This window comes from Bufo gargarizans, chromosome 1, assembly GCF_014858855.1.
Source record: "Bufo gargarizans isolate SCDJY-AF-19 chromosome 1, ASM1485885v1, whole genome shotgun sequence".
Lineage (NCBI taxonomy): Eukaryota > Metazoa > Chordata > Amphibia > Anura > Bufonidae > Bufo > Bufo gargarizans.
Window position 1 is genome coordinate 128649572 of NC_058080.1, and position 26372 is coordinate 128675943.

The window sequence follows — 26372 nt, forward strand, 5'->3', positions numbered from 1 at the left end:
AATAAAATAATATGGTTGCATAAGTGTGCACACCCTTAAACTAATACTTTGTTGAAGCACCTTTTGATTTTATTATAGCACTCAGTCTTTTTGGGTATGAGTCTATCAGCATGGCACATTTTGACTTGGCAAGATTTGCCCACTCTTCTTTGCAAAAACACTCCAAATATGTCAGATTGTGAGGGCATCTCCTGTGCTCAGCCCTCTTCAGATCACCCCACAGATTTTCAATTGGATTCAGGTCTGGGCTCTGGATGGGCTATTCTAAAACTTTAATCTTCTTCTGGTGAAGCCATTCATTTGTTGATTTGGATGTATGCTTTGGGTGGTTGTCATGCTGAGAGATGAAGTTCCTCTTCATGTTCAGCTTTCTAGCAGAAGCCTGAAGGTTTTGTGCCAATATTGACTGGTATTTGGAACTGTTCATAATTCCTTCTAGCTTAACTAAGGCTCCAGTTCTAGCTGAAGAAAAACAGCCCCAAAGCATGATGCTGCCACCACCATGCTTCACTGTGGGTATGGTGTTCTTTTGGTGATGTGCAGTGTTGTTTTTGGGCCAAACATATCTTTGGGAATTATGGCCAAAAAGTTCAACCTTGGTTTCATCAGACCATAACACCTTTTCCCACATGCTTTTGGGAGACTTCAGGTGTGTTTTTGCAAAATGTAGCCTGATTTGGATGTTTTTCTTCGTAAGAAAAGGCTTTCGTCTTGCCACTCTACCCCATAGCCCAGACATATGAAGAATACGGGAGATTGTTGTCACATGTACCACACAGCCAGTACTTGCCAGATATTCCTGCAGCTCCTTTAATGTTGCTGTAGGCCTCTTGGTAGCCTCCCAGACCAGTTTTCTTCTAGTCTTTTCATCAATTTTAGAGGGATGTCCAGTTCTTGGTAATGTCACTGTTGTGCCATATTTTCTCCACTTGATGATGACTGTCTTCACTGTGTTCCATGGTATATCTAATGCCTTGGAAATTGGTTTGTACCCTTCTCCTGACTGATACCTTTTAACAATGAGATCCCTCTGATGCTTTGGAAGCTCTCTGTGGACCATGGCTTTTGCTGTGGGATGCGACTAAGAAAATTTCAGGAAAGACCAACTAGAGCAGCTGAACTTTATTTTGGGTTAATCAGAGGCACTTTAAATGATGGCAGGTGTATGCTGACTCCTATTTAACATGATTTTGAATGTGATTGCAGTTTATAGGTCACATTAAAGGTGGAAAAAGTTCTGAAATGAGTTATCTTTGTCTCATTTTTTTACATCACAGAAACCTGACATTTTAACAGGGGTGTGTAGACTTTTTATATCCACTGTATACAGACGAGACTATTGTGATTGTACCTTATGATAACTATGCTCAGGTAACCATTCCAGTAATGAACCCCACTAAAAATTATATTGTACTGGATCTAAAAACTTGGTTTGGTCATATGGAGACAGTCAAAGCAGTATACCCAGCTTGCATAAAATATGTCCAGGTTTCTTCTTTGACCACAACCATTCAAACATTGAAACATTTTGACAAAACAGAGAGTAAAATGCCTTCAGTTAACCACCTCCCGACCTCCTAACACAGGATTGCGTCCTGCAGGCGGACGGGTTATTCCTCCTGGACACCCCGTCGCGTCATCTCACGAGAGGCGAGTTTACCTGTGAACGCGTGCACACAGGAGCGCGCGTTCACAGGATCGGGAGGTAAACGAGTGGATCTACAGCCTGCCAGCGGCGATCATTCGCTGGCAGGCTGTAGATGCGATTTTTTTAACCCCAATAAGGTATATTAGACGCTGTTTTGATAACAGCGTCTAATATACCTGCTACCTGGTCCTCTGGTGGTCCCTTTTGCTTGGATCTGGTGGTCCCTTTTGCTTGGATCAACCACCAGAGGACACAGGCAGCTCTGTAAGTAGCACCAAACACCACTACACTACACCCCCCCTGTCACTTATTAACCCCTGATCACCCCATATAGACTCCCTGATCACCCCCCTGTAAGGCTCCATTCAGACGTCCGTATGTGTTTTGCGGTTCCACGGATCCACGGATCCGCAAAACACATACGGACGTCTGAATGGAGCCTTACAGGGGGGTGATCACCCCATATAGACTCCCTGATCACCCCCTGTCATTGATCACCTCCCTGTAAGGCTCCATTCAGACGTCCGTATGGGTTTTTGCGGATCCACGGATCCGCAAAACACATACGGATGTCTGAATGGAGCCTTACAGGGGGGTGATCACCCCATATAGACTCCCTGATCACCCCCTGTCATTGATCACCTCCCTGTAAGGCTCCATTCAGACGTCCGTATGTGTTTTGCGGATCCACGGATCCGCAAAACACATACGGATGTCTGAATGGAGCCTTACAGGGGGGTGATCACCCCATATAGACTCCCTGATCACCCCCTGTCATTGATCACCTCCCTGTAAGGCTCCATTCAGACGTCCGTATGTGTTTTGCGGATCCAAGGATCCACGGATCCGCAAAACACGGACACCGCGGATCCGTAAAACACGGACACCGGCAATGTGCTTTTCACATTTTGCGGATCCGCACATTGCCAGAACTATATAGAAAATGCCTTTTCTTGTCCGCAATTGCGGACAAGAATAGGACATGTTCTATAGGCTCTACAAAAAACGCAGTTCACCCGATCAGGCCTGATCTTGTGCGCACACTTGCGTTCAGTCCGCTCCACTGCAATTTCGAGGGGCATGGAGAGTTCATAGAAATTATTTATTTATTTTTTTGGCACAAGTTAGCGGAAATTTTATTTTTTATTTTTCTTTACAAAGTCTCATATTCCACTAACTTGTGACAAAAAAAAAAAATCTCACATGAACTCACCATAACCCCTCACGGAATCCAAATGCGTAAATTTTTTTAGACATTTATATTCCAGACTTCTCACGTTTTAGGACCCCTAAAATGCGAGGACAATACCCCACAAATGACCCCATTTCGGAAAGTAGACACCCCAAGATATTCGCTGAGGGGCATATTGAGTCCATTAAAGATTGAACTTTTTGTCACAAGTTAGCGGAAAGGGAGACTTTGCGAGAAAAAACTAAAAAAATCATTTTCCGCTAACTTGCGCAAAAAATCTTCTATGAACTCGCTATGCCCCTCACGGAATACCTTGGGGTGTCTTCTTTCCAAAATGGGGTCACATGTGGGGTATTTATACTGCCCTGGCATTTTAGGGGCCCTAAAGCGTGAGAAGTCTGGAATCCAATTGCCTAAAAATGCCCTCCTAAAAGGTACTCATTGGAATTTGGGCCCCTTTGCACACCTAGGCTGCAAAAAAGTGTCACACATGTGGTATCGCCGTACTCAGGAGAAGTAGGGCAATGTGTTTTGGGGTGTATTTTTACATATGCCCATGCTGGGTGAGAGAAATATCTCTGTCAAATGACAACTTTGTATAAAAAAATGGGAAAAGTTGTCTTTTAGAGAGATATTTCTCTCACCCAGCAAGGGTATATGTAAAAAGACACCCCAAAACACATTGCCCTACTTCTCCTGAGTACGGTAATACCACATGTGTGATACTTTTTTGCAGCCAAGATGCGCAAAGGGGCCCAAATTCCAATGAGTACTTTCAGGATTTCACAGGGCATTTTTACGCATTTGAATTCCAAACTACTTCTCATGCTTTAGGGCCCCTAAAATGCAAGGGCAGTATAAATACTCCACATGTGACCCCATTTTTGAAATAAGACACCCCAAGGTATTCCATGAGGGGTATGGTGAGTTCATGTAAAATTTTATTTTTTGTCACAAGTTAGTGGAATATGAGACTTTGTAAGGAAAAAAAATAATAAAATAATAATTTTCCGCTAACTTGTCCCAAAAAAGTAAATATTCTAGGAACTCGCAATGCCCCTCACGGAATACCTTGGGATGTCTTATTTCCAAAATGGGGTCACTTGTGGGGTATTTATACTGCCCTGGCATTTTAGGGGCCCTTAAGCTTTAGAAGTAGTTTGGAATCCAAATGCGTAAAAAATGCCCTGTGAAATCCTCAAGATACTCATTGGAATTTGGGCCCCTTTGTGCACCTAGGCTGCAAAAAAGTGGCACACATGTGGTATCGCCGTACTCAGGAGAAGTAGGGAAATGTGTTTTGGGGTGTATTTTTACATATACCCATGCTGGGTGAGAGAAATATCTGTCAAATGACAACTTTGTATTAAAAAATGGGAAAAGTTGTCTTTTGCAGAGATATTTCTCTCACCCAGCATGGGTATATGTAAAAAGACACCCCAAAACACATTGCCCTACTTCTTCTGAGTACAGCGATACCACATGTGTGACACATTTTTGCAGCCAAGATGCGCAAAGGGGTCCAATTTCCAATGAGTACTTTCAGGATTTCACAGGGCATTTTTACACATTTGGATTCCAAACTACTTCTCACGCTTTAGGGCCCCTAAAATGGCAGGGCAGTATAAATACCCCACAGGTGACCCCATTTTGGAAAGAAGACACCCCAAGGTATTCCGTAAGGGGTATGGTTAGTTCATGTAAAATTTTATTTTTTGTCACAAGTTAGTGGAATATGAGACTTTATTTTTAATTTTTTTTCTTACAATCATTTTCCGCTAACTTGTGACAAAAAATCAAAACTTCCATGAACTCACTATGCCCATCAGCGAATACCATAGGGTGTCTACTTTCCGAAATAGGGTCATTTGTGGGGTGTTTCTACTGTCTGGGCATTGTAGAACCTCAGCAAACATGACAGGTGCTCAGAAAGTCAGAGCTGCTTCAAAATGTGGAAATTCACATTTTTGTAGCATAGTTTGTAAATATATAACTATATATATTTTGCTAAAACCAATAAATATACACTTATTGCATTTTTTTTTATCAAAGACATGTAGAACAATAAATTTAGAGAAAAATGTATATAGAAATGTAGTTTTATTTGAAAAATTTTACAACTGAAAGTGAAAAATGTCATTTTTTTTGCTAAAATTTTGGTCAATTTCGATTAATAACAAAAAAAGTAAAAATGTCAGCAGCAATGAAATACCACCAAATGAAAGCTCTATTAGTGAGAAGAAAAGGAGGTAAAATTCATTTGGGTGGTAAGTTGTATGACCGAGCAATAAACCGTGAAAGTAGTGTAGTGCAGAATTGTAAAAAGTAGTCTGGTCATTAAGGGGGTTTAAGCTAGGGGGGCTGAGGTGGTTAAAGAGGAATAAGATCCTCTGGTTCCTATAGATTATCTTGATGCAGAAGAACAGTGCATAGTAAAGCAGATGTTAAGAGAAGAATGTCATGCAAAGATACCACCCCCATTACAAAGACATATACTGCTGTGCCTAAACTACTTCATAAAGAGGTGAAGGAGTATCTACAATACCTGATAAATAGAGGATGGATTAGGAAATCAAAAATCATTCTATACTTCTCCTAAAGTGTGTGTAAGAAAATATGATGGTAGCCTGAGACTCTGCTGTAACTATAGAGAACTAAACCAGAAGTCAGTTCCTGACCGTCATCCTATAACTAGAATCCAAGATATGCTAAATAGCTTGTCAGGAAGTTTTTGGTGTTCTGTGCTTGATCAAGGGAAAGCCTACCACCAAGGACTTATGGAAGAATCCAGTAGGCCTTTGACAGCCTTCATAACACCTTGGGAATTATATGAATAGATCCGTAATCCTGTTGAGCTCAGATCAGCTGATGCAGAATTTCAGAGAAGCATGGAAGAATGCTTGGAAGGACTGAGAGATAGTATCTGTCAACCATATCTTGATGACAACCTGGTTTACAGTAAGTCTTTCACTGAACATGTGGAACATGTACGGACTGTGCTTCGGCGCTATCAACAGCAAAGAAATGTGAGCTGTTCAAAAGACAAGTCTGGTTTCTAGGGAAGATTGTCTCTGGTGATGGCTATACTATGGATCCAGCAGAAATTGCTCCAGTAATGGCTTTGAAAAACAAACTTCCATCTACAGTGGGAGAGCTTAGAAAAATACTAGGTTTTCTGTCCTACTACCGGACATATATTCAGAATTTCTCCCGGATTGCCGCTCTACTGTATGATCTACTGACTGGGCCAAGTTTACCATCACCCACAGAAAAGAAAGCAAAAAAAGGTTTAAACAGAAGGGCATAAGTCAAATTTCTGCCCATCATCAATTGGACTGCCCATCATCAATAAATACAAGAGCGACTGATTGATTTGTTAGTTAAAGAGGACCTTTCACCACTCCTGACATGCCTGTTTTAACCCCTTCCCGCAACATCACGTACATGTACGTGGGGGAATGTGGTGCCTCACCGCATCCCCACGTGCATGTACGTGATCGGGTTTCACTGTCAGCGCAGGGAGCGAAGCGCTGAAGGTTAAGTGAAGCCTGCGTGCTGGGGTTGCTAGGCAACCAGTGACACCGGCGGTATCTGAATCGGAGTGCTGACCCGCCCGCGATCGCTGTGATTGGTACAATACTGCAGAGGGACCAATCACAGCGCTTCGGGGCAGGTTAGGGAGGGACTATGTGCTTCTCCTTCTCTGATCGTCCCAATTCTTGTCAGGGAAGCGATCAGAGAAGGAGAGAGCATCAAACGCTGCGTACTTAGTATTACTTACCCAGCAAATTAACCCCTTGTGTGTCGAAAAGCTGCTTCTGTGCCCCAATCAGTGACACAGATCAGTTCTGTGCCTCAAGAGCCTGTCTGTCTTCTGTAATCAAATCTTTGCCTTATCCGCTGCCTCATACATAATTAACCTCTAATTAACCCCTTCAGTACCGATTTGTCACTCTTCTGTGCCTGATTTGCCCCAGTCAGTGACAGATTAGTCATGTCCAGTCCTGTCATCATCACCTCATACAGACACCTGTCACTACTGTCCATCCGTTAAGACAACTGTCTGTCCATCAAGACACCTGTCACTCCAGCCTGTCCGTCCATCAAGACACCTGTCAGTCCAGCCTGTCCGTCCATCAAGACACCTGTCAGTCCAGCCTGTTCGTCCATCAAGACACCTGTCACTCCAGCCTGTCCGTCCATCAAGACACCTGTCAGTCCAGCCTGTCCGTCCATCAAGACACCTGTCAGTCCAGCCTGTTCGTCTGTCGATCAAGACACCTGTGACTCCAGTTTGTCCGTTCAATAAAGACACCTGTCACTCCAGCCTGTCCATCCATCAAGACACCTGTCCAGTCTGTCCGTTCAATAAAAAAGGACCAAAAAAAATCTACGTTAGTTTACAGTTTAAAATGACTAAACGGCTTTTCACTGCCGAAGAGGCATATGCTATGCTTTTTGAGGACACTGACTCCAACAATGGAGATGAAGTGACATTTTTAGTTTCATCTTCCTCAGATGATTTATCTAATGATGAACCCCCTCGTAGCCGTCCTAGGGGTAGTGCGCAGTCGCAGCCCAGTACAAGTGACTCTTCATGGATCCCTGCAGATAACTATGTGCCCCAGGTGCCTGAATTTTCAGCCACTCCAGGCATCAATGTAGATACCACAGGTTTCAGTGAAATTGATTTTTTCCAATTATTCTTCACTTATGACCTAATTAACTTGATGGTGGAACGAACAAATACAGTATATATGCAGAGCAATTTATTGCCTCCCATCCAGACAGTTATCTCTCAAGGCCCCGCAAATGGACCCCTACTAACACAACTGAAATGCAAAGGTTTTGGGGACTTCTCCTAAGCATGGGCATTATAAAAAAAAAACAACAATAAGGCCTCTTTCACACTTGCGTTGTCCGGATCCGGCGTGTACTCCACTTGCCGGAATTACACGCCGGATCCGGAAAAACGCAAGTGTACTGAAAGCATTTGAAGACGGATCCGTCTTCAAAATGCTTTCAGTGTTACTATGGCACCCAGGACGCTATTAAAGTCCTGGTTGCCATAGTAGTAGTGGGGAGCGGGGGAGCAGCATACTTACCATCCGTGCGGCTCCCAGGGCGCTCCAGAATGACGTCAGAGCGCCCCATGCGCATGGATGACGTGTCCATGCGATCACGTGATCCATGCGCTTGGGGCGCCCTGACGTCACTCTGGAGCGCCCCGGGAGCTGCACGGATGGTAAGTATACTGCTCCCCGCTCCCCACTGCACTTTACCATGGCTGCCAGGACTTTAGCGTCCCGGCAGCCATGGTAACCATTGAGAAAAAGCTAAACGTCGCATCCGGCAATGCGCCGAAACGACGTTTAGCTTAAGGCTGGATCCGGATCAATGCCTTTCAATGGGCATTCATTCCAGATCCGGCCTTGCGGCAAGTGTTCCGGATTTTTGACGGGAGCAAAAAGCGCAGCATGCTGCGCTATTTGCTGCGGCCAAAAAACGTTCCGTTCCGGAACGGAAGACATCCTGATGCATCCTGAAGGACGGACTGTCCATTCAGAATGCATGGGGATAATCCTGATCAGTATTCTTCCGGCATAGAGCCCCGACGACGGAACTCTATGCCGGAAGACTATAAGGCAGGTGTGAAAGAGCCCTAAGATATTCTATATCACACCCCTCTTCACTGTTTTGCCATGCCCCGGGCCCGTTTCGAAGCTCTTCTAAGATTTCTACACTACAGCAATAGTAATGAATGCCCACCCCCAAGCGACCCCAGTTATGGCAGACTCTTTAAAATTAGGCCAGTGGTTGACCACTACAATTCCAAATTTGGTCAATTATATACCCCCCAAAAATGCCTCTCAGTGGATGAATCATTGGTCCACTTCAAAGGCCGATTACATTTCCGCCAGTACCTGCCCAATAAAAGGGCTAGGTATGGCGTAAAGTTGTATAAGGCCTGTGAAAGTGTATCCGGGTATACATTGCGCTTTCGTATTTACAAGGGAAAAGATTCCAAAATTGAGCCACCCAACTGTCCCCCAATTCTGCGTATAAGTGGGAAGATAGTAATGGATTTAGTCCACCCCCTGCTGGACCATGGATACCATCTGGATTTGCACAACTTTTACAATAGTGTCCCTCTCCTGAAGTGCCTTGCTGCCAGAGGCATAGGCAAATGTGGCACAATTAGAAGAAATTAAAAAGCGCTCCCTAAATCCTTTATAGATCAGACAGTGCATCGTGGGGAAAGCAGCGATGTTTGCTCCGAAAATTTGATGTTGCTAAAATACAAGGACAAACGGGATGTTAACTACCATCCATGCAGATCAGTCCACCCATGTCCCAGTCCGAGGAACCACAGAGCAGAACATCAAGCTTATGTGTATCCAGGATTACAACAAGTTCATGGGGGGAGTGGATCTTTCAGACCAGGTACTACAGCCCTACAGTGCCTTAAGAAAATCTAAGGTGTGGTACAAACAATTAGCTGTGTACCTAGTGTCACTATATAATGCCTTTGTCATCCACAGAACAGCTGGTCATGGGGGGACCTTCTTGGAATTTTAGGAAAAAATTATTTAAAAAATTGATTTTCGGCATTCCGGAAGGAAAGGGCAGTTTTTCAGCAAGCAGTGCTTCAAGAATAATACATGGGCAGCATTTCCCTGGAGTACTTCCCCCCACAGAAAAAAAAAGGCCACCCCAAAAAAGGTGTCGAGTTTGCTCGGTTAAAGGAATTAGGAAAGACACCACTCACTACTGTCAGACCTGCTCCTCTAACCGGGCCTCTGCATTGGAGAGTGCTTTCAAGTTTATTACACCTACACTGATATCCATTAAGTCCATTTCATTAATTTCTTAATTAATCCATGGGAAGACATTTTCAGTTCAGCATTTTTCAATTTGGCAATCCAATAATAGCTTCCCCCCCAAAAAAAATTTAATAAAATAAAAACCTTAAAAATTCCCATTATACCCCTAGATGAATACATTGAAAGGTGTAATTTTATTAAATGAAGCATTTCTTCAATTTCCTTTTATGTTCTGGCACCCCTAGAGCCTTATTTCTGCGGGTTTCACTGTTGGGGTGCCTCAGGGTGTCTTCAAATGCGACATGGTGCCTGAAAATTATTCCAGCGAAATCTTCCTTCCAAAAGTCACACGGTGTTCCTCCCATTCTGAGCCCCGCTGTGTGCTCATACAGTACTTTACAACCACATATGGGGTGTTGACATATTTAGGAAAAAATGGGTAACAGATTATGGGGTGCATTTTCTCCTGATACCCCTTGTTAAAATGAAAAATTTGGACCTAAAGCGAGATATTCTTGTAAAATATATAATTTTTCATTTTCATTGCCAAGTCTTTCTAAATTCTATGAAATGGCTATTGGGCCAAAGTGCTCAGTGTACCCCTCGAAAAATTCCTTGGGGGTGTATTTTCCATAATGGGGTCACTTTTTTTTTTTTACTGTTGGGATGCCTCAGGGTGTCTTCAAATGCGACATGGTGCCTGAAAATTATTCCAGCAAAATCTGCCTTCCAAAAGCCACACGGTGTTCCTCCCATTCTGAGCCCCGCTAGCACTTTATGACCACATATGGGGTGTTTCTGTAAACTTAAGAACTAGGGTAACAAATATTGAGGTTTATTTTGCTGTTAACCCATGCTGGGTTGCAGAAGAAATGGATCTAAATGGATAAATCTGCAAAAAAAGTAACATTTTAAAAATTGACCTCCATTTTCCATTAATTCTGGTAGAACACTTAAAGGGTTAACAACGTTTGTAAAATCAGTTTTGAATACCTTGAGGGGTGTAGTTTCTGGGTGGTTTCTATTATATAAGCCCCACTAAGTGACTTCAGACCTGAACTGGTCCTTAAAAAGTAGATTTTGGAAATGTTCTGAAAAATTTGGAAAAACATGAAGGACAATGTGTCACGAAAAAACTATCTCAGAATGGCTTGGATAAGTAAAAGTAAAAGTGTTCCAAAGTTATTACCACATAAAGTGAAACATGTCAGATTTGCAAAATATGGCTTGGTCCTGAAGGTAAAAACTGGCTTGGTCTTGAAGGGGTTAATAGCTTTGTGGATTCCCCATGTAATAACAGTTCTGGAGCATCTATCCTTATGACTGTATAATGCCCCATTCCTCTATTATTTCAACTAGAAGTTATGAATGAATTGCTAGCAGTCTGCAGTAGAGGTACAGAGGGGGGGGGGGGGGGGGGGTAAACAGTTGGGGGGGGGGACCCTGCACAGTCTGACAGTCTGTGAAAGTACACACCTCCAACTGGTTACCACCCCTCTGTACCCTTACTGCAGACTGCAGACTGCTAGCAATTTATTCATAACTGCTAGTAGAAATAATAAAGAAATGGCACAACATAGAGCCAAAAGAATAGATGCTCCAGAATTGTTATTACTTGAGGAATGCATAAAGCTATTAAAACAGGCATGTCAGGCGTGGTTGTAGTGTCCCACTAGGTAGGGGTGGGCACTACACAAGGGTTAATTAGGTCACGTGTTACTTCTGCTCACAAGGGACAGTGATGTTATGTTCTTATATGCATTTAATGTGTTTTTACATGTGTTGTTTTCCCTGCTATATGCTCAGCAGGCCTATCTGGGTGTAGTTAGACATCCTAGACACTAGAGGGAGATAGGGAGCCCCTAGTATAAATGTCCAGGCACAGACAGGGAGGAGTGAGGACATAGTCAGGAGTCTGTGGAGACAGAAGTGAGATGGCACCAGACAGAGATATGCTGAGGGCCTCCTCCTGACATGCAGCTGGATAGTCCAGGCTTCTAGTTGCCACCAGGAGGCTAGTGAAGGAGTACAGCCTGCCTGGAGACCAGTAATCCAGCCAACACAGTTGAGACACCCCAGTAGTAGGAATGAACCTCCTGGGAGAAACCTGCAGCTTCCCGCACAACAGGAACAGGACAACCAGCTCAGATAAGTAAGCTGATGGGCAGAGGTACTATAAGATAGAAGCAAGGGTCAATACGGGAGGAAGAATTATTACCAAGGATTAAAGCCAGCATTTAGGCATCCGGGCCTTGGGATCCAGCCAGCTAGAATAGCTGAGGGGATAGTGCAGCCTGGTCTGTGAAGCATTAACTGTTTACCCTCCAAGTATCTTGCAAGATTGTTACCTGCCATATAGTGAAGTAAACCTGCTTGTGAATTATATGATTCAAGGGACTGCATCATAATCTACTGTCTGTATAAAGTTGGACTGTTTTCCAAGTAAAGCAACGTTTGGTTCACCATACCTTCTGTGTACCTCAATTACTACTCCTATAAATCGGTGTGCCAACGTTACAGGCACTGGCGTCACGATCCTTAAAGGGACCTTGCCTCAGGCACTCAAAATACCTGCAACATCCAGGGCACCTCATACACCATCAGGCCTGGTCCCTCCATACAGAGTGTGCCCCAGAGGAACTGGTGTCTACCTCTCCTTCACTGCCGCATGCCTGCCCAGGGTTCTCCTCCAAATAGTGAGTAACCCTCGATTGCCCATAACCGTGACCTCACCATCGCAATACCCTGCAGGTCTGGCGTGCTGCATGGTGAAAGGTCCTCTTTGGGTATCCAGACTTTAACAACCCATTTATACTGCACTGTGATGCATCTCAGGAAGGACTTGATGCTGTCCTATATCAAAGGCAAAATGGCAAGTTAAGAGTTATCGGTTATGGCTCAAGAACAGTGATGGTCAGTTTGCAGTGTTCGCCAGCGAACACATGTGGGCTGCCATCTTTAGTAAGGTAGACTCACTATTCCGGCGATGCACAGGTAAGCCCTTACCTGTGCCTGTGCTGGGAGCTGGTCTGAAATGAAATGCAGTCACCGGGAGCAGGCAGTTCTGAGAAAAGCCGCCAGGGGCCTTCATTGGGCTGTTCTCGGAACTGCCTGCTCCCGGTGACTGCATTTCATTTCAGACCGGCTCCCGGCTCAGGTAAGCTGTGCATCGCCAGATGGGTGAGTCTATCTTACTAAAGATGGCAGCCCACATATGTTCGCTGGCGAACACTGCGAACTGACCATCACTGCTCAAGAACTCTTAGGGCTGTTTCACACGAGCGGATGCCGTGCGTGACATCCGCTCCGTGAATGACAGCCAAGACCCGATGCGGACAGCAGAAGCACGGAGCACTAACATGACTGATAATCCTCCGTGCCTCTCTGTGATCTCTTTACTACGAAATCACGGTGACAACTTTATCTCACTCTGATTTCGTAGTAAAGAGGTCACAGAGAGGCACGGAGCATTATCAGTCATGTTAGTGCTCCGTGCTTCTGCAGTTCACATCGGGTCTTGGCTGTCATTCACGGAGCGGATGTCACGCACGGCATCCGCTCGTGTGAAACAGCCCTTACTGCAACAAAGAAAAACTACCATTTGCACTTTGAGAAACTTGAGTTTTTGGCAATGAAATGGGCAATATGTGACCGTTTTAGAGAGTACTTGTACTATAGTCCATCATTTGTGGTATATACAGACAACAATCCACTTACCTATGTTCTCACTACAGCAAAATTAAATGCGACTGGTCATAGGTGGGTGTCAGAACTTGCGGACTTTCCGTCCAGGGAAAGAAAATGCAGATGCTGATGGATTGTCTAGAATGCGACTAGATCCTGACCAGTACATGAAGGAATGTTCCAAAGAAATCAGCATAGAAGCTATTGGTAGCACTGTGCAAGCAGTTCAAATACAAGAGGAGGAACATACGTCATGGTGGTGTCCTTTAACTGTAGAAAGTGCAGCTGGGGAAGCTGAACAAAGCCCCATAACAAATGTTAACCAGCTCCCAAAAGAAACAATCAGAAAAGCACAAGAAGAAAACAAGATCATTGGGACACTGCTACACTACAAACATCAAACTAGATTTCCATCTAAGAAGGAGAGAAAAACAGAACCACCAGCTATAACTGCCTTATTCAGAGAATGACCTAAATTATACCTCAACTCAGATGGTATTCTTTATAGGAAGACTAGCCATAACTTACAATTAGTACTGCCAAAAGTCTACCACAGGACAGTATTCAAAGAGCTCCATGAACAAATGGGAGTAGAAAATACTGTCAATCTTGTCAGAGAACACTTCTTCTGGCCATACATGCATAAGGATATTGAGCATTATGTCACCAGAGAATGCAGGTGTTTAAAAGATAAACGTCCCAATAAACCTACCAGAGGACCATTGAACACATTGTCTCCACTTATCCTTTTGAACTGGTATCCATTGATTCTTTGCATCTAGAAAAGTGCAAAGGAGGATATGAGTACATCCTTGTTGTAATACAGGGTGGGCCATTTATATGGATACACCTTAATAAAATGGGAATGGTTGGTGATATTAACTTCCTGTTGGTGGCACATTAGTATATGTGAGGGGGGAAACTTTTCAAGATGGGTGGTGACCATGGCGGCCATTTTGAAGTTGGCCATTTTGAATCCAACTTTTGTTTTTTCAATAGGAAGAGGGTCATGTGACACATTAAACTTATTGGGAATTTCATAAGAAAAACAATGGTGTGCTTGGTTTTAACGTAACTTTATTCTTTCATGAGTTATTTACAAGTTTCTGACCACTTATAAAATGTGTTCAATGTGCTGCCCATTGTGTTGGATTGTCAATGCAACCCTCTTCTCCCACTCTTCACACACTGAGGCTGGGTTCAGACCTGAGCGTTCGGAAACGAGCGCTCTGTATGCGCGATTGTACGGGCGTTTACAATCGCGCATACAGAGATTGCCGTTCACACATTGTCGCTCGTTCACGAATTTCTATGTGCGGGAACGCGCGACAAACGCCCAAAAAAAAGCTCAAGCACTTGTTTGAGCGTCGGGCGTTTTACAGCGCGATCGTACGCGCTGTAAAACGCCCAGGTGAGAACCATTCCCATAGGGAATCATTGGTTCTTGCCTGTTGTGCGTTTTACAGCGCGTAGGAACGCGCTGTAAAACGCTCAGGTCTGAACCCAGCCTGATAGCAACACCGCAGGAGAGATGCTAGCACAGGCTTCCAGTATCCGTAGTTTCAGGTGCTGTACATTTCGTATCTTCAACTCATATGCTAATATATGTTTACCTACAGCTCCACCAAAACTGCATAAAAGCAACCAATATGTGAATAGTTCAAACAAACTGCTCAAAGCAATTGTATAAAGCAAACTGCAAACCAAGTAGAGCAAGTAGAACTATTGGTTAAACCTCAGATATACCTCTCAGAAAGATCATTAAGTGCTTAAATAACTTAAAGTGAGAGTATGGATACTGAAGAGAGAAATATATCCACCATTTTATGTTGAATGACAAGATTGAACAGTTTAACCACCATCTTATGCATATCGCCATTTTATGATACTTTATTCAACACGTGTTATGTACATGGACTATTTGCTGCGGAGTCGGCAGCGTTATATGAAGAAAAGTTGAAGTTAATAAAAAAGTTTTCTTAAGCATTTGGTGTGCTCTTTAAGCCTACTGTTTCCATAGAACGGCGCTAAAAGAATTAAAGCAGGATAACAGAGAGATATCAGAATTCTTCTAATGCCGGAGCGCAAAAGGCACTTCATAGTGCTGCGCTTGCCACAGTGGAACTATTACCCTCAGAGGGCGAAGCGATAGTGCTCCTCAACTTGCACAGAAAAAAGCGCATTAGAGCAGCAGAGCCCCAGCATAGACCGCCGCGCAGCAACTGTTCCCAGAGTGAGCAAGCAAAGACACCTCAGTGGAGCTAGCATAGAGGCCATAGAACGTGTGTGCATTAGTCAAACTGCAGCCACCCTTAAAGTGGCAGAATGGCAAAGGCAAGATAGTCGGAGAAAGAGTTCCAACCCTCCTGCGATCCCTAGAGAGAGAAAGAGACACATGGTGAGAGGCCGAAGTCCAGAGCTAGAGTGCCTGCACCGCTATCCACGGAGAGGCCACGTACTGCAGTTAGATAGTTTCCCGCCATTTGGCCCAAAACCTGCAGCAGCGTATCCAAGCCTGCGCATTGCAAGTCAGCACAGAACATCACAAGTCAGTGCAAGCAAGAAAAGACACGTCTCCTTTAACCACTTCAACCCCGCTAGCTGAAACACCCTTAATGACCAGGCCACTTTTTACACTTCTGCACTACACTACTTTCACCGTTTATTGCTCGGTCATGCAACTTACCACCCAAATGAATTTTACCTCCTTTTTTTCTCACTAATAGAGCTTTCATTTGGTGGTATTTCATTGCTGCTAACATTTTTACTTTTTTTGTTATTAATCGAAATGTAATGATTTTTTTGCTAAAAAATGAAATTTTTCACTTTCAGTTGTAAAATTTAGCAAAAAAAACGACATCCATATATAAATTTTTCGCTAAATTTATTGTTCTACGTGTCTTTGATAAAAAAAAAAATGTTTGGGCAAAAAAAAAAAAATGGTTTGGGTAAAAGTTATAGCGTTTACAAACTATGGTACAAAAATGTGAATTTCCGCTTTTTGAAGCAGCTCTGACTTTCTGAGCACCTGTCATGTTTCCTGAGGTTCTACAATGCCCAGAAGGTAGAAAACCCCCACAAATGACCCCATTTCGGAAAGTAGACAGCCTAAGGTATTCGCTGATGGGCATAGTGAGTTCATAGAACTTTTTATTTTTTGTCACAAGTTAGCGGAAAATGATGATTTTTTATTTTTATTTTTTTTCTTACAAAGTCTCATATTCCACTAACTTGTGACAAAAAATAAAAACTTCCATGAACTCACTATGCCCATCACAAAATACCTTGGGGTGTCTTCTTTCCAAAATGGGGTCACTTGTGGGGTAGTTATACTGCCCTGGCATTTTAGGGCCCCATATGTGTGAGAAGTAGTTTGCAATCAAAATCTGTAAAAAATGACCGGTGAAATCCGAAAGGTGCACTTTGGAATGTGTGCCCCTTTGCCCACCTAGGCTGCAAAAAAGTGCCACACATCTGGTATCGCCGTACTCAGGAGAAGTTGGGGAATGTGTTTTGGGGTGTCATTTTACATATACCCATGCTGGGTGAGAGAAATATCTTGGCAAACGACAACTTTTCAAATTTTTTTATACAAAGTTGGCATTTGACCAAGATATTTATCTCACCCAGCATGGGTATATGTAAAATGACACCCCAAAACACATTCCCCAACTTCTCCTGAGTACGGCGATACCACATGTGTGACACTTTTTTGCAGCCTAGGTGGACAAAGGGGCACACATTCCAAAGTGCACCTTTCGGATTTCACCGGTCATTTTTTACAGATTTTGATTGCAAACTACTTCTCACGCATATGGGCCCCTAAAATGCCAGGGCAGTATAACTACCCCACAAGTGACCCCATTTTGGAAAGAAGACACCCCAAGGTATTCCGTGAGGGGCATGGCGAGTTCCTAGAATTTATTTATTTTTTGTCGCAAGTTAGTGGAATATGAGACTTTGTAAGGAAAAAAAAATAATAAAAAAAAATCATCATTTTCCGCTAACTTGTGACAAAAAAATTCTAGGAACTCGCCATGCCCCTCACGGAATACCTTGGGGTGTCTTCTTTCCAAAATGGGGTCACTTGTGGCGTAGTTATACTGCCCTGGTATTTTAGGGGCCCATATGCGTGAGAAGTAGTTTGCAATCAAAATCTGTAAAAAATGACCGGTGAAATCCGAAAGGTGCTCTTTGGAATGTGTGCCCCTTTGCCCACCTAGGCTGCAATAAAGTGTCACACCTGTGGTATCGCCGTACTCAGGAGAAGTTGGGGAATGTGTTTTGGGGTGTCATTTTACATATACCTATGCTGGGTGAGAGAAATATCTTGGCTAAAGACAACTTTTACCATTTTTTTTATACAAAGTTGGCATTTGACCAAGATATTTCTCTCACCCAGCATGGGTATATGTAAAATGACACCCCAAAACACATTCCCCAACTTCTCCTAAGTACGGCGATACCACATGTGTGACACTTTTTTGCAGCCTACATGCGCAAAGGTGCCAAAATTCCTTTTAGGAGGGCATTTTTAGACATTTGGATCCCAAATTTTTTCTCACGCTTTAGGGCCCCTAAAAAGCCAGGGCAGTATAAATACCCCACATGTGACCCCACTTTGGAAAGAAGACACCCCAAGGTATTCAATGAGGGGCCTGGCCTTTTTTTTGGCATAAGTTAGCGGAAATTGATTTATTTTATTTTTTTCTCACAAAGTCTCACTTTCCGCTAACTTGGGACAAAAAATTTTCATGGACTCAATATGCCCCTCAGCGAATACTTTGCAGTGTCTTCTTTCCAAAATGGGGTCATTTGTGGGGTGTTTGTACTGCCCTGGCATTTGAGGCTCTCCGCAATCATTACATGTATGGCCAGCATTAGGAGTTTCTGCTATTCTCCTTATATTGAGCATACAGGTAATGAGATTTTTTTTTTCCGTTCAGCCTCTGGGCTGAAAGAAAAAATGAACGCCACAGATTTCTTCATTCGCATCGATCAATGTGGATAAAAAAATCTCTGCCAAAAAAAAAAAAGGAGGGGAAAGGCGTCTGCCAGGACATAGGAGCTCCGCCCAACATCCATACCCACTTAGCTCGTATGCCCTGGCAAACCAGATTTCTCCATTCACATCAATCGATGTGGATGAATAAATCATTGCCGGGATTTTTTTATTTAATTTTTTATATACAAAGTGTTTGCCAAAGCATAGGAACACCGCCTCCTCCTCAGCTCATATGCCTCGGCAAACGTATCTTTTACTGCAGAGGAGAAATCTCGTCTTGCAGCGCCGCATACACCGACTTGTGTGTAATCTAACAGCAGCGCAATGCTTCTGTCAGAATGCACATCAGTGCTGCAGCTAGTCGATCGGTTGGTCCACCTGGAAGGTAAAAAAAAAAAAAAAAAACAGGCCGCAACGCAATAATTTTATTAACTTTTGAACAGAACATATAAACTTTAACTTTTTGAACTGAACATTAACCTTTTTGCTTACTGGTGATTTTTTTTTGTTTTGTTTTTTTACCTTTATAGGACAAACCTCTCCTTCCCCATGGGACAATGTGCAAAGCGCAAATCGCCCAAAGATGTGGCGAGGTGCGTTATGCACTTTGTCCCAGGTGAAAGGAGAGGTTTGCAGCAGCTCTGTGTGAATGGGCCCTAATGGCCCTGTGTGCCTGTCCTGGTGAGATGTGATCCCTATGCTAGGTGTACCTGTGTGTGGTACTTCCGGAAACACTCCCCTAAGCATAGGGCAGGGTGGTCAGGGCAGTCAGGACAGAAATAGCGGGTGTCACGCCTTATTCCACTCCTGCTACAGACACGACATCTTTTTCGGGGTGACGGTTGGGTTGAGGTACCGGCAACGACATTGGGGAAATGTCGCTCGTGTAGACGGCTAACTACACTGGTGGATGGGGCCACGGAACCTCCTGGATACAGGAGGTTCTCAATGATCTCTTCCTGAAATTTGAGGAAGGATCCTATTCTCCCAGCCTTACTGTAGAGAACAAAACTATTATACAGAGCCAATTGAATTAAATATACAGACACCTTCTTATACCAGCGTCTGGTTCTGAGGGACACTAAATACGGAGACAACATCTGGTCATTGAAGTCCACCCCTCCCATGTGAAGGTTATAGTTGTGGACTGTGCCACAGCAGCCAATCTGTTCTAGAAACAAATGCCTGAAGAGGGCCACACTTGTGTAAAAATTGTCCACATAAAGATGGTACCCCTTGCCGAATAAGGGTGACACAAAGTCCCAGACTGTCTTCCCACTGCTCCCCAGGTAGTCAGGGCAACCGACCGGCTCCAGGGTCTGATCTTTTCCCTCATAGACACGAAATTTGTGGGTATAGCCTGTGGCCCTTTCACAGAGCTTATACAATTTGACCCCATACTGGCCGCGCTTGCTTGGGATGTATTGTTTGAAGCCAAGGCGCCCGGTAAAATGTATTAGGGACTCGTCTACGCAGATGTTTTTCTCTGGGGTATACAAATCTGCAAATTTCTGGTTGAAGTGGTCTATGAGGGGCCGAATTTTGTGGAGCCGGTCAAAAGCTGGGTGGCCTCTGGGACGGGAGGTGGTGTTGTCGCTAAAGTGCAGGAAACGCAGGATGGTCTCAAATCGTGTCCTGGACATAGCAGCAGAGAACATGGGCATGTGATGAATTGGGTTCGTGGACCAATATGACCACAATTCATGCTTTTTAGTTAGACCCATGTTGAGGAGAAGGCCCAGAAAATTTTTAATTTCGGAAACTTGGACTGGTTTCCACCGGAAAGGCTGGGCATAAAAGCTTCCCGGGTTGGTGGTTATAAATTGTGTGGCATACCGATTTGTTTCTGCCACAACTAAGTCTAAGAGCTCCGCAGTCAAGAACAGCTCAAAAAATCCCAGGGCCGAACCGATCTGAGCTGTCTCAACACGAACTCCAGACTGGGCGGTGAAAGGGGGAACTACAGGTGCGGCTGAAGTTGGGGACTGCCAATCAGGGTTTGCCAGCACCTCAGGGATTCTAGGGGCTCTACGGGCCTGTCTGTGCGGTGGCTGCGACGGGGTAACTACTGCACGTGCCACCGTACCAGCTTCAACTGCCCTTCTGGTGCTCGCCACTTCACCATGTTGTACGGCAGTGCTGGTACTAGGTCCAGGATGGGCTGCGCTGCTGGTGTATGCCTCACCACGTAATCCGACAGCGCCAGCCCCACTCTGCTGCCCTTGAAGCGGATCCTGCGCAACCTGTGGTCTAGCGACACGGGGCCGGGTACGCCTGGTGCTATCAGGGACCTCAGCCTCCTCATCCGAACTTTGAGTCAGACTGCCACTGCTTTCTACAGGTTCATATTCTGACCCGCTAGATTCATCAGATGAGGGTTCCCATTCCTCATCCGACTGGGTCAGAAGCCTGTAGGCCTCTTCAGAAGAATACCCCCTGCTTGACATTTGGGCAACTAAATTTAGGGGTATTCCCTGAGACTACCCAAGAAAAAAAGCAAGCCTGTCTTACAAATGGGAGGCTAGCGAAGTACCGGAGGCCGCTGAGGTTGATTTTTATCGCCGCAGTGCGTGTAAAGTGAATGTGCAGTGATAAAAAAAAAACGCACATTTTTGGGCGACCGATCAGGCCTGATCAGACAAACCCTGCGTTTTGGGTGGAGGGCGAACTAAAGTGACACTAATACTATTATAGATCTGACCGTGATCAGTTTTGATCACTTCCAGATACTATAAAAGTACAAATGCTGATTAGCGATACGCTAATCAGCGAATAAGGGACTGCGGTGCGGTGGGCTGGGTGCTAACTGATCCCTAAACTACCTAACCAAGGGGCTTAAACTATCCTAAAACCTAACGGTCAATACCAGTGGAAAAAAAAAGTGACAGTTTACACTGATCACTTTTTTCCTTTCACTAGTGATTGACAGGGGCGATCAAAGGGGTGATCAAAGGGTTAATTGGGGTGCAGGGGTGATCTGGGGCTAAAGTGTAGTGTTTTGGTGTACTCACTGTGAAGCCTGCTCCTCTGCTGAGACCAACCGACGAAAAGGACCAGCAGAGGAGCAGGGAAGCCATATAATAGATCATATTTACTAATATGATCTGTTATATGGCTTCTGATTGGATTTTTTTTTAAATTGCCAGCCTGCCAGCCACGATCATTGGCTGGCAGGCTGGTGACAAAATGGTGCTTGTAATTTTGCCGGCCCGAGATGCGCATGCGCGGGCCGGCTCTGACCGAAATCTCGCGTCTCGCGAGATGATGCACGGATGCGTCCAGGAGGAATAAATCAACCGCCTCCCGGACGCATCCGTGCGTTAGGCGGTCGGGAGGCGGTTAAGACTGACATTTGTTCCTGCTCTTCAGAATAAGGTCAGAGCTTTTCTTTGTCCTGCCTAAAACCGGACCTCTGGCCACCCTAGGGGCAGGCTGCTGTGGAGGTCACAGTTAAGGGGACGGTCTGCTATGGAGGTCAGTGTTAAGTGGGGAAATTAATGGAAACCATACTTAAGGAGAGGATTGTGGAACATCTAAAATCCCATGGATTGAAAGATGAAAAACAGCATGGGTTCATGGGATACTTCAGGGAGATCATGTCAAACTAATCTTATTGATTTTTTTGATTGGGTGACTAAAATAATAGATGGAGGAGGTGCAGTAGACATTGCTTATCTAGACTTCAGTAAGGCTTTTGATACTGTCCCACATAGAAGGCTTATCAATAAATTGCAGTCTTTGGGCTTGGACTCCCATATTGTTGAATGGATTAGGCAGTGGCTGAGGGACAGACAACAGAGGGTTGTAGTCAATGGAGTATATTCAGACCATAGTCTTGTTACCAGTGGGGCACCTCAGGGATCTGTTCTGGGACCCATATTGTTTAATATCTTTATCAGCGAAATTGCAGAAGGCCTCGATGGTAAGGTGTGTCTTTTTGCTGATGACACAAAGATTTGTAACAGGGTTGATGTTCCTGGAGGGGTACACCACATGGAAAAGGAAAACTAGAGGAATGGTCAAAAATCTGGCAACTAAAATGTAATGTTGATAAGTGCAAGATAATGCACCTGGGGCGTAAAAACCCAAGAGCAGAAGATAAAATCAGTGATACAGTCCTAACCTCAGTATCCGAGGAAAGGGATTTAGGGATCATTATTTCAGAAGACTTAAAGGTAGGCAGACAATGTCATAGAGCAGCAGGAAATGCTAGCAGAATGCTTGGGTGTATAGGGATAGGCATTACCAGTAGAGAGAGGGAGGTGCTCATGCCGCTCTACAGAGCACTAGTGAGACCTCATTTGGAGTATTGTGCGCAGTACTGGAGACCATATCTCCAGAAGGATATTGATACTTTGGAGAGAGTTCAGAGAAGAGCTACTAAACTGGTACATGGATTGCAGGATAAAACTTACCAGGAAAGATTAAAGGACCTTAACATGTATAGCTTGGAAGAAAGACGAGACAGAGGAGATATGATAGAAACTTTTAAATACATAAAGGGAATCAACAAGGTAAAAGAGGAGAGAATATTTAAAAGAAGAAAAACTGCTACAAGAGGACAAAGTTTTAAATTAGAGGGGCAAAGGTTTAAAAGTAATATCAGGAAGTATTACTTTACTGAGAGAGTAGTGGATGCATGGAATAGCCTTCCTGCAGAAGTGGTAGCTGCAAATACAGTGGAGGAGTTTAAGCATGCATGGGATAGGCATAAGGCCATCCTTCATATAAGATAGGGCCAGGGGCTATCCATAGTATTCAGTATATTGGGCAGACTAGATGGGCCAAATGGTTCTTATCTGCCGACACATTCTATAAGTGGCAGATTGCTGTAGAGGCCACTGTTAAGGGGAAGGGGTGTTGTGGAAATCACTGTTAAGGAAATCGGGTACTGTGGAGGTCATTAATAAAGGGGCGGCCGCTGGGGAGGTCACTGTTAAAGGGGCAGGCTGCTGTGGAGGTCACTGTTAAGGGGGCGGGATGCTGTCCAGGTCACTGTTGAAGGGGCCGGCTGCTGTGGAGGTCACTGATAAAGCGGCCGGATGCTGTGAAGGGTACTGTTAAAGGGGCTGGTGCGGTGGAGGTCTCTGTTAAGGGGACAGGGAACTGTGGAGGTCACAGTTAAGGGGGCAGGCCGCTGTGGAGGTCACTGTTAAAGGGGCTGGTGCGGTGGAGGTCTCTGTTAAGGGGACAGGGAACTGTGGAGGTCACAGTTAAGGGGGCTGGCCGCTATAGAGGTCATTGTTAAGGGGGCTGGGTGTTATGGAGGCCACATTTTAAGGGAACAGAGCTCTGTAAGATCACTGTTAAGGGGGCGGGTTATTGTGGAAATCACTGTTAATGAGACAGGGTACTGTGGAGGTCACTAATAAACGGGCGGCCGCTGTGGAGGTCACTGTTAAAGGGGTGGGCGCTGTGGATGTTACTGTTAAGAGGGAAGGCCGCTGTGAAGGTCACTGTTGAAGGGGCGGGGTACTGCAGATGTCACTTTTATTGTGGATATTGTCAATATCTTTTAACGACGCACACAAACATTTAATGAAATAGATGAAATATACCCGTGCGAAGCCAGGTCCTTCTGCTATTAAAGAATATAACCTCCCCCAACTACACCAGTGTCAACTTATTAGGTGTGCAACAACTTGCTTCCTGTTTCCATCCATTCAGACACTAGTTTTTAATTTACAGGTACCCCAATCCTCTGTACACCTCTCTCCATACCTCGGGAACACAACACACAAGGAAAATATCGATAATAAAACTTGGGCAAACTCCAGTTTAAGATACAGTGGCCTAATGTCCCTCTTATCCTCTTCTCCAGCTCCTCAGAGGCTCGCTGCACAAGCACAATCTTAGGCTACTTTAACACTAGCGTTAATATTTTTCGGTATTGAGATCCGTCATAGGGTCCCCCATTGTCAATTAGGACAAAATGTAATTGAACAGAACAGAATGCTCCAAAACGCATTCCGTTCCGTTCTCATACCGGAGAGCAAACTGCAGCATGCTGTGGTTTGCTTTCCATCCTGGGATGCGGAGCAAGACGGATCCGTCATGACCCACAATGCAAGTCAATGGGGCGGTTTTCTTTGACACAATAGAAAATGGATCCGTCCCCCATTTACTTTCAGTGGAGTTCATGACGGATCCGTCTAGGGTATGTTAAAGATAATACAACCGGATCCGTTCATAACGGATGCAGATGGTTGTATTATCAGTTAATGGAAGCATTTTTGCTAAACCCTGCTGGATCCAGCAAAAATAATAGTGTGAAAGTAGCCTTAGCTCAATACAGTATTCTATGAAACGTGTTTGAGGTTGTGATTGTGAAATTATATTGTTAACACCATCATAGGGAACAGGGACTCATTTGAGAAGCTGCATTGATGCTTGGGAATATGTTGTCTGTATATAACTAATTGGAAATCATACTGGATACATTTTTAAAGAAACATTTATTCAACAGAACAGTAAGACCATACATTATACCAACAAATAGAAGTACAAATGTAGCCAGTCCCTGAGGAGCTGCAGAAGAGGATGGGAGTGGTAGTGGCTCTGATGATGATGTGTCACTGTGTACTCCCTCAGGGTCGGTTAAGTGAAAGAGGGGCACTCTGTTTAGCTAGGGCTCCTGTCTGATGGTAGTTTTAGGGGTGCCCTTGATGTTAAATGTCCATGTGGGTGCAAGGCAGATCTTGAAATGATGTAATGGCTAGCATGTGGTGCTAGCAGAGTTATAAACCAGGCCAGATTAACCAAATGAACTCCTGTTTTTACTGTGCACAAAACATGGGTTGTAGTACATCCAGCAATTATATGTACACAGCGCAAATTCTTCCCCGATGTCCAAGCATGAGCTAAACAGATGTTTTCTAGCAATGGGCCTCAGATTACTCTCTCTCTTGCTACAGTTTTTATACTGGGATATCTGACTAGCAACCGTCACAATGTCCACAATTTGCACAATGATGTGTGGTTCCAATAATACAACTGGCCAAAACGGAACCTGAAGTGTAGAGGGCGTCTGAACTCATTATCCCTCCACTGCAGCACGGTTTGAAATGCTGTACACAGATCCCCTTGCTGACTAAAATATTGTAGCCTCTGTGTCCACTAATCTAGGATGCATAGGGTGTCTTAACTTGTTTCCCTTTTGCAGAAGCAAGGTCTGTAAAGTTTTATGCTGGGTTACCTTGCTGTCTCTCACTGGGTTACCTTGCTGTCTCTCACTGGATCTCTTAAAGCTCGTGGAGGTAATGAGGTGCTGCAGTCTGGAGGAGAGGAGCACATTGAGACTTCTCCATACCTCCTCCGTGTCTGCAGCTAGACTGACTGGAATATTATGGAACTAGCCGGTCCACACCATAAGCTCCAGAGAGGGTTAGGCCAGGATGGTTAACTGTGACCATGCCTGTCTCAAGATGAAACGTACCAAGTATACAGTGCATTACATTCATATGACATAACATGTGAAACATTAGATAACACTGCATTACAAACCAAACACTGCAGATTCCACCAGCTCTGGTGTACTGTACAAATACAGACTACTGACATATGGTCAGAGCATACAAAGGTAACAGAAATTTAGCAAGGAAGCAAGCAAAGTACCATACTCCGGGTACAGATTGCATAGTATATATCAGTAAACTTGCAACCTTATGCAACGTCAACACAGAGTACCCCCTTAATGGACATTCTTACACATTTATAGTATTTACGGTGTAGCAAGGGAAGGAGAGAACTTGGTGGGGGAAAAAAACCCTAAGATTAGGGAGAAAACCAAGGTAACAAAAGAAAAAACAACAAGGGAGGGAGAAGGGAAGGACATACAGCAAGTGAGTTTATACAACCAGGCAGATTTAGTAGGTCTTTTAGGTGCTTCCAATAAAATAAAATGACTTTCTAAGCGTAATATAGTAACATTTTGAATAAAGTACACAAGGCTACACCATGCCATGCCCTTAATAAGTGGTATGACTACATGGCGTGGTCATGTTGCGATCACGCTGCAGT

General features: G+C 44.2%; 1 protein-coding gene across 4 annotated transcripts in view; it reads right to left on the minus strand.

The window, feature by feature from the left end:
* TMEM156 (transmembrane protein 156) overlaps window positions 1–26372 on the minus strand; it is a 100797-nt gene that overhangs the window by 73074 nt on the left and 1351 nt on the right. The gene's annotated exons all lie outside the window — the stretch shown is intronic.